The 12,550-nt window shown below is 37.1% G+C and overlaps 1 protein-coding gene across 11 annotated transcripts in view; it reads left to right on the forward strand.

The window, feature by feature from the left end:
* The window catches only part of dlg1 (discs large 1), a 1,351,531-nt gene that overhangs the window by 939,915 nt on the left and 399,066 nt on the right, over positions 1-12,550 (forward strand). The window lies entirely within an intron of this gene.

The raw sequence follows: 12,550 nt of genomic DNA on the forward strand, positions 1-12,550 counted from the left end.
AACTAAAGCGACATTTTCTGTTATACTACTCACACAATTACCACGAAATCGTCCGCCGTTTCTACTGTAGTAATGTTTGTTTCTATAATCTGTTTAGCAGGGAAAATATTTATGTACACCTTAAAAATAAATACATGTGCATCTTACGTGTTACAAAAGATGTTCAAAGTGTCGTTCTTCTGCTTCAATACATTTTTACACCTCTGAAGATACTTCAGAAATACTCGACTGATCTCTTTTTGTCGACGTTCGAAATGACTTGTCGGATGTTTTCTTCCGCATTTTGCGTAATTAAAACTGCAAAACTTCGCTGCAATACGCTATACTTAATTCCCAAACAGTTAGAAATAGCTTGCACTACACTACGTACGAATGAGTAGTCCCTTCAGTGTTCTCAGACATAAAAAACAATAGCTTGCACTGCATTACGCACGAATGAGTAATCCATTCAGTAGCTCACAATAGACTGAGATGATCTACACATATGGAACGTCCGACAAACGCCATTGAATTTCGGTCCTGTGCCGTCATATACGAAGGACTCTATATTTAGGCTACATGCTTTTGTCCCGAGGAGGCATAAAGCTGTAGAGAAGGGGAAGAAGTTTAAGTAGTCAAAAAATATTTTGCACAGAGTTGTCTCTTGTTTATTTGTACAAGATTTTCAATCGTTTTCAACTAGTAAAATTCGTTTTAATTTAAAAGTCTAACTTCACGCAATTAGTCTGGATAGTAGAAGAAGAAATCTCCTGTCTAGCTGAAAACGGGTCAACGAGACGAGTAGATATTTTAACGTACAATGCTGACACTAAACAGGGCATCATTGTGGACCCCACGATACGTTTTGAAGTAGAATGTCATCAGTCAGCCGAGGTCCACCTTGAGAAGAAGTCGATCTATGAGCCTACAGTCAACTATTTCAAGCTGAAATATGCCTTAATTCATGTTGAGTATTCGGCTTCCTCAGGGACTATACCAGCTTTTTTCGAAGAATTTCGACGGCAGTTTGCTCTGCCAACATCTCTGAGGGATGACATTGTGATAATTGTGTTAAAAAAATCCTGCCAAATCCTAATTAATTAATCACATGGTGCCACATTAATAGCAATTGTAATTTTTCACACCCTTTTCTTCGTTTCCCTTCTTTAAAATTTAATATCTATGTTTACATATATGTATAATAATTTTTTTTGAGGATATACTGAGTCCGTAAGGGCTAACCTCAATGGAGGCAGTTTACTATTATTATTATTTTTACCCACTTCTTGAAACATGAAATTATAACTCTGATAACAAGGTGAATCTTCCAATAAATATGTTTATGTAATGTATTATTAGCCACAGTGTTAAGAAGTTTCCATCTTTCCCACAATTTTGCTATTCTTGAACACAACTATTTCCTTTGGGAACTTTGACAAATATACTGGGTGTTCAGTTCAAAATGTGTCATGGCTCGCTGTATGTCGTCATGTGGCTATCCGATGAGCCTAGAGAATTCAATCTTCCTACACTTCCGCAAAGGCGTATTACCTAAATGCGAGAGAAGTTGCCTAGCAAGTACGGCGTTCATTCTGAAGATTACTTACCGATACGTACGGTAACGTCAGTAGTGGCAAGAATGTGAACTGTTTGGAAACACTTATTGAAGTGAGTTTTTTTTCTTATTGTCGAGATATGGGGAGAGGGTTAAGACGATTACTTACGTATTTGTTGACATTAACTTGGACGGTCAACATGGACACGGAGCATTTGATTTGTGTTGTGGAATGTTGCCGTACGCAATCGATGATAACAAATACCCTGCGTACGACTTGCCCGCGCAAAACACAGTTCGAAAGAGGTTATGGTAGCACACAGACTTTATAGACCGCCATCTGTTGCTACGACTTTCAAGTTATACCGTACACGTTCTCAAGTTCAGATTGTACGCCTTGATTAATAGGCAACTTCTCTGACATAAAAGCTGAAACTCGCTTCAAATCGCTAACTCACAACAGTGACGTCATGTGACACACTTTGAAATGAACACCCAGTATAATTCAGGTTTCACTATATCATGGTCTTCATTTTTATCTAATTCCTCCCTTTTTTAGCAATGACTTTCCCTAATAGTAGATAATCAGTTTTAATAAATCACAGAAAATATGTGTGCCGTCACTGCACCCTAGCAATGAGCCTCTGTGTCCACTCTGTCGATAATCTTGAGAGAAAGGGAACAAGCCATGATGACGTCATAGTACATCAAGACGATTATGATGTCTGTAATAGTATTATTACTAGAGCCCGAGTTTATGTAATTACATATTCTATTCCTATATTTTGAATTTGAATTTCATCTCTTTCATATTTTTATGTAGGCCTATATATTGCACTACGTTGGTTTACCGGTGTACCTATTAAATAGGTATTTTACACATTTTTAACTATGTTGCCTATTTTTAAGGAAACAAAACAAATTAATTTATATTGTTCACCATTTTAAGCTCGAGTTTCTCAAATAATACGCGTTTGGGAATTGTTTATACCGCCCGGCCTTCTAGCTCGCGTGTATGCTCTAATCAAACATTATTTTTGCACAAGAGTAGATTGAAATAACTTTCTTTTGGCATGTTGATAGTTGTGCACTCGAAAGGGGCACCTGATATCAGTATTTTATGACAATTTTATCTTACCTGTATATACAAGGTATCTGACTGAAGTCGTTCATAAATTGTTTTAGACATCATGCACAGCATTTTTCATCGTTGAAATTATCTAATTCGCAGCGCTTATATTTTAGTTTTAATAATGATTGAAAACAGCTAAAATAATTAATAAACATAGACGGGTGGACTAAGTAATATATTTCTTCATGCGATGCGTTTGAGGAAAGAAACATTCATTTCTAATACGTGGATCTCTCAAGGTAGTTCTTGGCTCTCGGCTAGAGTAATGGGTGCTATGAATATTTTGACTGCTTGTGAGGGTTTGATTCCCGGTTCTTCTTTTCGTACTTTTTAATTTCGAATTTCGATTCCAGGTGATTCTAGAATGTTCTAGTTAAAACTACTTTAAAACGGAAAGTACCAATAAAAGTTATAATCCTGCGTTCGGTAATCATTCACGTTTCGAATCTGTGAAAGTGAATCTCTGGGCTGAGAGCGAGGGAAGAATTGAATATAACATGTTCTAGAAAGCAAAGTACATCAATATGTTCCAACTCCATGCGGGTTGACGTCGATCTGGTATGCCGTAGACCAAAATGTATGCCATAGCATGAATCCAACGTTATGAATCCAACGTTATTCTTGGCCTGCCCAAGTTGTGACGTTCTTATGATAGTGTCGCTAGGAGTGACATACTCAAAATGCCCATAAATGAATGAATAAATTGTGTTAAAACTCTGCGCTGTCTGTTCTTTAAAAGGTATTTTTTTTATTATGCCGGTTAGTTATTCCGAATGAAACAAAAGGAACTGATCTGAGAGATTAGAAATAACTACTCATTAAGAAATGATAACGGGACCAAAAGAAGAGCAAATGACTAAAACACTATCCAGTGAAAGACACAACTATAGGAAACATTGGAAAGCCGAAAGAGAATAAATAATTAACAAACTGACTTCACATATTTAACAAAATTATATCTCCCACACATCTGGTCTGATATTAGAGTTTCCTGAACAAAAATGAACGGGTTACATCAGACACCCTGTACATATAGCACAAAAAAGCAGAAATATATTGAGCTAACGTAGATTCTTGCCCGCTTTAAAAATGACGACTGCCGGCCTCACTTCGTAATGCGAAGATAACCTACGAAGAATAGAAATCTGTGTGTCAGCCTCACACAAGTTAGGTTCTCTTGAAGTCTTCTATTGGAACTAATTTTTTTTTTGCAACTACAGTAAAAAATATTACATTTGGACATTACAAAAGGCGCGCGATTATAAACGTTACTGATACAGCCTTATCAATGCACTGATCCATACCTATACATAGAACGTATATTCATGACTTTGAATAACGATAGTCATTTTTCGTATGACTTTGTCTCGAACAAATTCTACAGCGACATTAAATGACCCTGTAGGGAAAATTTAGGTATATTATCGAAATAAGAATATATAGATGCGACCAATTGGGGTACGGGTAAAGGCTGGTTCACAATAAACCGGGAACGGAAACGAGAACGAAAATGTTACAATAAATGTATTTAAATGTGAATATTCATAATAGTTAATTGCGAATGGTCACATTGAAATACATTTATTTTAACAATATTTCCGTTCTCGTTGTCGTTTCCACCCCCGGTTTATTGTGAACTAGCCTTAACGCGTCTATACTATGTCACTCATGTTAGACCGTCATAGATGTTGTCTTTGGTATGCCACGGAAGGTGGACGTAAGTTACGCAATAAAGATGGTGATAAATAAAGAAGAGGTGAAATTCTTGCAGGAGAAACGGAAAACAAATCTGCCCCAAACACAGTCTTCGTCCGCCACAGATTCCACGTGACCCCTTCGGTTTTTGAACCCGGATCCTCTCAAGAAAATGCGACGCTTGAGCCGTTTGGCTAACGGTGTGCCGCATTTTAATGCATGGTACTTCATTATAAAAATTTTACTTTTCAAATTTTATGAGACAGTCGTCAATTGTCATTTGATTTATAGTTTTAGCACACGGAAATAATTTTTAATTTATTATGCCGAGTAATGCGGCGAGCATCCATTCAGTTGGATAATGTATAGCGTCCCAATATTCAATATATAAATCAGACCTCTATACGCAGCTTCAGTGACACATGAATCAATACGTCTTCTATTGAATTGACTGGGGATTCAATTGAGGTGACATCTTCAAGAAATAGTCTGGTAGCCATGAGATTTAGTGCCAAGCCAGCCCTTGTGATTGCTGGCAAGTCATGAAAAATGGAGCCTTCCCCCAGTACAGCCTTCTTTCTGACATCATTTCCCCCAACGTCTCAGTGGTATTCAATTTTCTCGTCTTTTCTGGGGGAGAAATGACCACTTGAGGCCCCTTTTATTACTACCAAGATGTAATATTTGATTCCAATTATGGACAGGGGTCGAATATCTTCATACTCCGTTCTCAGTTAACATATTTCGTGTTGAAAGTGCGTCCGAGTTTTATTCCTTGAAATCAAAATCTTCGTACAATGCTAATTTTAATTAATGATACTCACCCGTATTAATAATTCCTGGCGCGACAACCCATAAAGAGCTAAGGTGGACTAGCCGGCTGCTGACCTCACGCTCACATGGCTAAACAGAGGTGAACGACCATCCAACCAGAACGGAGGTAACGTGTGATCAGCACAATGATGCCCCCAGCCGTTATAATTGATTTTTCGAAACCGGATTTTGCTATCTGTATAGTAGGTTCCCGAATTAATTACGATGCTGGGTGGGCACCGATCTCTTACACTGGCCGAAATTTCGTGAGAAGGACTCGAACCAGGACTCATTCAGTAACGCGAGTGAAAGCATGATGTCTTAGACCACGACGCTAGGGACAGGGACTTTAATTCATATTGCATCCATAAATTGTTTACTCATTCTGTATTATCGCCCTCAAAAAATGAAATGCTTCTTTTGATGCGGGCGGGGATTGGTTTCTCGCCCATAAGACCGTTATTCGTTAACATATTGAAATTCATCGTCGGTAGAGTATGCCTTCGATCCAAGAAGACCGTAGATGGACAGAGCGTACAGAGAGTTCCTATGCAGATCGGTCCCAGGTTGTCATGTTCGTCGGCTTATATGACGGTATAGCTCGCGCAAGGAATGATTACCTAACACAGTGATGGCGTTACTGTCTGTTTTGACGTGTGTATGTAGGCACGCCTAGGGAGCGAGAGGTGCGGGCCGATGGAAGTACTGCCTCTTCCAAGAAGATGAACAGATGGGGACATCGCCTGTGGAAATGAAGAGCGTAGCAAGAGAAAAATTCGAAGCGAATTAAACGCGCAACATTATGTTTACGAATAAAATAATGATACTCTGCGAGGGGAACGCTCCATCACTACATAATAAAATAAACGCACTTGGGACAAGACACGTATCCATATGCAGTGGAACTGAAACTAAAACAGTAATGTAACTATCACAATGTAAGACAGATTCTATCGATGTCGTTTCTCTTCCGACTGAACTCTGGAATATCATTCAAGTTATCTCGTGACCTTTCCTGTCGCCCTCTCTTCCTTATCGAATTGTTTCGTTCGCATTCCTGTCGTCGGTAATCCCTGCTTGCGAGGCCAATAGTGTGGAGTGCCCATTCCGAATAAGCTATGCGGTAGACGGGTAGAGGGTGGAATGGGAGAGATCTACGTAGAGAAGCGTGTACGGACCTGTTCATACAGACTGGAATGGAACTGGTCTGCAAAAGAATGCTCTGTTTTAGGCGATTTATTTTATGATGCTTTATCAACTGTTGTGGTTATCTAACGTCTGAATGAAATGAAGGTGATAATGCCACATAATGAGTCTAGGGTCCAGCGCCGAAAGTTACCCAGCATTTGTCCTTCATAGGTTGAGGGAAAACCCCGGAAAAAACCTGAACCAGGTAACTTGTCCGAACCAGGATTCGAACCCGGGCCCGCTCGTTTCACGGTAAGGCATGCTAATCGCAACTCCACAGCTGTGGAATGCTCTGTATGTCCGCTAGGTTTGCACCAAGGAATTCTGATTTTCCTTCGTGGTTATCTCATCAGCATATTCAATGGACTCGGTGAATATCTGTAGTGTGGTAAAACTGATATAATAAACTTAATTCAACTAATAAAATGAAATCATAGTACATTATGCAACGAGCCTGTAATGGTAGTAATTAAGACGTGAGTATGTTTATGAAACGAGCGCAAGCGAGTTTCATAATTTTCATAAGAGCGTTTCATAATTTTCCTACGAGCGTCTTAATTACCATTATAGTCAAGTTTCATACGACTTTTTATGCTCGACCATATTTCTAACTTGAAATTATTCATTTTATTCTTATCTGACTGAGGAGCGCAACTGACCTTGTGCAATAGCTCGTAAATTGTGAGATGTGCGCAGACGCGAAAGTATTGATTTTTTCCGAGGAACAAATGTCCACATTGGCCTTGATATAATCTAGAGAGTAAAATAAACATTAACCTTGATATAACCTTGAAATTGGTTTAGACATTGAAAAACGAGATGACAAATTGAATTTATTTGAATATTATTTACAATTAACACTAATTATTATAGTAACAGAACATAACCTTCTGCGACAGTATTGGATTTCCAGCCTCCGTGACGTTTCACTAGTTGTCTTTCGATTGCATATCCGAGAATAATCGATACTTGCGCTTTCATATTGCTACAATGGTGCTTTCTGATTGGTGGAACACCTGAACTTTAATGAATAGGTGTACTTTAATGAGGCCCATTAAAGGGCTGCTACCAGGTGTATAATTACTACATTTCGGTATGGTCGAGCATAAAATACAATAAGAACCACAACTGTTGTATGAACACGTGTACAACTGTTGTAATTGTTATTGTATTTTATTACATTTTATGAATTTTAATGAACACTATTGAATATTGACCGAATTGTTAATGTTAATGTTATGTTTTATTTAACGACGCTCGCAACTGCAGAGGTTATATCAGCGTCGCCGGATGTGCCGGAATTTTTTCCCGCAAGAGTTCTTTTATATGCCAGTAAATCTACTGACATGAGCCTGTCGCATTTAAGCACACTTAAATGCCATCGACCTGGCCCGGGATCGAACCCGCAACCTTGGGCATAGAAGGCCAGCGCTATACCAACTCGCCAACCAGGTCGACGACCGAATTGTGTATTTTATTGTTTAATTCAACTAAATTCAAATTCTGGAAAATGGAAGTCTAAAATTTCAATATGCACATACAGCAAATTGACAGTCACTTTATTCTCCGTTTCAGAAAAGAATGAACGTAATTTTCTTGAAAAAAGAAAAGTTGGCTTTTGGAAATAATAACGGATGAAAGTCTATATTAAAGGACCTTGAAACAACTGGATTATAATATTTGCTAATTTGCTTCATATTGTATATTGAAGAAGAAATGACTTCAAATATTCAAACCATAGCGGACTTCACGATCCAGTGCTTGAAAAAGAAGAAAACCAATAAGAAAATAAAATGTGGCAGTAGTGGCGAGAAGAAGAAGAAGAAGAAGAAGAAGAAGAAGATGATGATGATGATGATGATGATGATGATGATGATGATGAAGAAGAATCATGTCCGAAAATTGGTTTGGATATTTGTGTAACTTCATACAATTACTATCTTAGAGGGTCTGCATATTACACATAGAATCCCAGCCTCTGGGCTGGACAGACGTGTGTGCAGCAGCACTCCAGCCTACACTTTTGTTTTATGGCCCGCAGACCACTTACTGGGTACATTTTCTTTGACGAATCACTAAAAACCATTAACTGGAGGTCAACAACCACACAGAAAAGTGAGATAGAAGTTCTAGGATCGTGGTAGTTGACACAAATGAAAGAGCTCAGTCGAATGAACGTGAAGCTCTTATAGTATACGAATGCCTGTAACTTAAGTTTGACTCTCTCCGTATTCGTACAATGAGAAAGTGAAAATTGAAAGTGCAGGATTGACATTAATTATCTACACGACTGAGTAGAAACACGAGGAGAAATCAGGAACCTCACTATTTACTAATGCTTAATATGAATCACTCACTCTATGCATACTTTATATTACAGTTGCTTACAGTACAAGCTATATGACTACAAATTCATCTTTAACAGAGCTATTGCACATTCTTGAAGAAGACAGTTTGTAGTGCCTTTCTACACCTTTTCCAGATGTATTTCAGAAAGTATAATTTGTATTTCAGATTCTTCAATATTTCAGAAAGCATCATTTGTATTTCAGATTCGTCAATTGTTGTATTTCAGAAAGCATTTGTATTTCAGATTCGTCAATTGTATTTCAGATTCGTCAATTGTATTTCACTAAGTGTCATTTATATTTCAGATTCCTCAGTTGTTTTTCAGAACCTGTCAATTGTATTTCAGATAATTGAATCATATATTTTTGTTGTCATGGAAACTATAATTAATAGTGAAGAAATTAATATTCGATATTGTAGATTACACAAGAGCAACACAAACTTTTTAATTATGGGAATGAAATTATATAATAAGCTCCCAAGTCAATAATATAAATTACCAATCAATAGCTTCAAAACTAGATTTTACAATTGATTATTAAATAATCCTTTTTATTCTGTCGCGGGTTTTTCAACACAAATTTGTATGAAATTGTATTTTAATAAATAAGTTTAATTGCAATTTAGTTAGTTTTCTCTAATTTAAAAGTTTCAAATTATTTCATGTTTTCATTGTATTATTTAAATTTTACTCTTTCTTTTATTAGTGTTTTTTAAAATGTATTTATATGTTTTTTCAATGTATTCTTACGAAGCCTAAAACTGTATGTCTAATGACCAAATAAATTGAATTGAATATATAATTGTTTATTATGAGTTTGCAATAACGAGTTAATTAGACTTCATTTTGTCTTTGACTTTCCTGTATTTTACACCTCATTTTGTTAATATCAATAAATAAATATATACCATTGAAACACAGTGAATTACAAACCACTGTATGTGTATTGTAATTTTTAAAGTAAGGTACTTACAAAAGTTCAAAAGAATTATTCATAATTCTATGAATGTTACAATTATGAATATAGCAAATTGTTGGCTCATGCTATTCTGAAATACAATTAACACTTTCTGAAATACAATTGATAACTTCTGAAATACAACTCACTGATCTGAAATACGAACAGTGACGTCGCCAGGATCAGAGCAAAGGGGGTGCGGATGGGGTGCGAGCTGTAAAAATGTGGTACATAAAAAACCCAAAATGTTCTCTCATGCACTTGCGCACATACTATACATCTGTTTATTAATATTACTATGTATTATTATTATTATTATTATTATTATTATTATTATTATTGTTGTTGTTGTTCATCACATCCATAACGATACACTAAGGGATGTAATTTTTTCACATCCAAGAAATTGTTTGTTTTTGTTCTTCAAAATAACTTATGCCCGGTATTTTTTTAATAAATTTCCCTTTGGGGTGCGGAAAGGGATGCTCCGATTTTTATGGGGTGCTTGCGCACCCTTTCGCACCCCCCTAGTGACGTCTCTGAATACAAATGACGCTTTCTAAAATACAAGTGACGAACCTGAAATACAAATGATTTTTTCTGAAATACAATTGATTAATCTGAAATACAAATGACGCTTTGTGAAATTAAATTGGCCAGTTCTGAAATACATGTGGAAAAGGTGTAGTGAGAGGAAAGGGACTTCAATGCTCAGTTATTGTCGGCACTGATTATGAAGGTTTCTTTTGTCTCTTTAAACTCGTGCTCTGGCCTATACTCCTAAATCGCGAGCTACGTTTATTGTCTATAATGTTTCCTCACAATAAATCAGCATTATCGACACTGGAAGCAAATGAACATCAAATTGAGTGTGCTTGGATTATAGGGTAGGATGTCACTGCGTGATAAACCGAACTGCCTTCTCCACGAGTTTGGGCCCCTCTTGCCATCGGCTTCAGAGTTTGTGAGTGGGAAGGGAGAGATATGAAGAAATGGCTGGATTTAGGACGGGTAGGGTTCTGGTTGCCAAGAGAATAGAAGTAGAAGCATCTTCTCTCAGTCCATTTGAAATTTAAGTAACAGCTATGTAACAGGCAGATTACAGGTCTTCCAGGGTGCATGCACTCTCCCAGATAGAGGGATCAAATAACAGACGGCATTGGGAATTGGGATTACACTCGGCATTAAGTGGCTTCTGCTACTCTTCTGCCCCTCGCTCCACGATCTCCTTCCTGTCGACTTAGCCCTCTCCCGTTTTGTTTCTTTTTCTTCTCACTTTAGTCTGAATTCCCCCACCCACACCTCTGCTCTTTTTTCACCCTTCGTTGAAGCGTAATAGTGTCCCTAAAAGTCACAAGGGAAATTTAATGTACGTGTAGTTATGCAGAATTTACTTTGTAGAAGTGTAGAAGGAATGAGAAATACGTTACAGGCTCAACTCTTACTTCTTTCTCTCCGAGGCCTATTTAGAGCTCTGAAGCTTTGTCAGAATGCTTGTTAGTTCCCACTTCTACTCAGGAGACAAATAAAGCACCATACTTAGACGTAGGATTAAGAGCAGAACCCTTTTGATTCTAATCTATTGGAAGTGTTTCCTTCTTTAAAAAAAAATACCCTTATAATTAATAAACCGGTAATGATTATAGTAGGCCTATGCTTTAATTATATTAACAGTCAACCGAGGAAAAATACAGAATGTTTGATAGCATGTGGAACGTACTTAATGAACGAATCCATGATCTAAAAGTACTTTTGAATAATCATATAACTAGGGCTAAGAATTGTGTGCCGTTACATTGTGCTTCATGCGCCTCTGACTTCAGGTGCCAGTACGTAATTGCGATGAAGTGGAGGATTCCAGTGTGTTTCGTTCAGCAGTGAACTTTAGTTGATCGGTTACATTACGACCGAATTCACTAGAGCGTCTCGTTTAGGCACAGTGAAAACATAAACAAAGTGCAGCTAACATGTGGGGGAGGACGAGCCGTACGATAAACAGGAGGGATGCCACAAGGTTTTAGTTACAACATTTATGGCGGAGCATTAATTGAAATTAGCCTATATTTTCCAAAAACACACAAAACAGAAGAACACAAATTGCATAACGTTATCATATACACATTTTAACAAACAAGTAATTGTAACGTTGAAATAATTCAATATACCAAATCAAATTTTGGTACTTATATGATATTGCTTTCAAGCAGCATTTTTTACTGTCATGAATTTCATTCTCTGTATGACTAACGTAATATCACCGTCTTCTGTGGCCGAATTAACAAAACTACAGTATATTGGTCTGAGGTGACAACACTATTTCCTAAACATAATTATCATTTCTCAAAATTCAAATTATTCAGGTATACTACCTGTTATATTAGTCATACAGAAAATGAAATCCATGACCGTAAAAATACTGCTTGAAAGCAACATCATTATAAGTAGCAAAATTTGATTTGTTATATTGAATTATTTCAACGTTACAATTGCTTATTTGTTAAAATGTGTATATGATAACGTTATACAATTTATGTTCTTTTGTTTTGTGTGTTTTTGGAAAATATAATTTCTATTAATGCTCCGCCATAAATGTTGTAACTAAAACCTTGTGCATCCCTTGTGTTTATCGTACGGCTCGTCTTCCCCCCCCCCCCACACGTTACCTGCACTTTGTTTATGTTTTCACTGTGCCTAAACGAGATGCTCTACTGTATATAGTGAATATACGATCGTAGATCACCAAATAATTTTTTAGTAAAAATTTTGATTGTGCGCTATTTGAGTACAACATCCTTCAACCTTGTTGCGTGAAGTTTGACGAGATGCATGGGGGATGTCACTGGAGAATTTTCGGTGCCATGCACCGTTGCTCCCCTGTCG

The sequence above is a fragment of the Periplaneta americana genome, chromosome 16 (genome assembly GCF_040183065.1).
Source record: "Periplaneta americana isolate PAMFEO1 chromosome 16, P.americana_PAMFEO1_priV1, whole genome shotgun sequence".
Taxonomy (NCBI): domain Eukaryota; kingdom Metazoa; phylum Arthropoda; class Insecta; order Blattodea; family Blattidae; genus Periplaneta; species Periplaneta americana.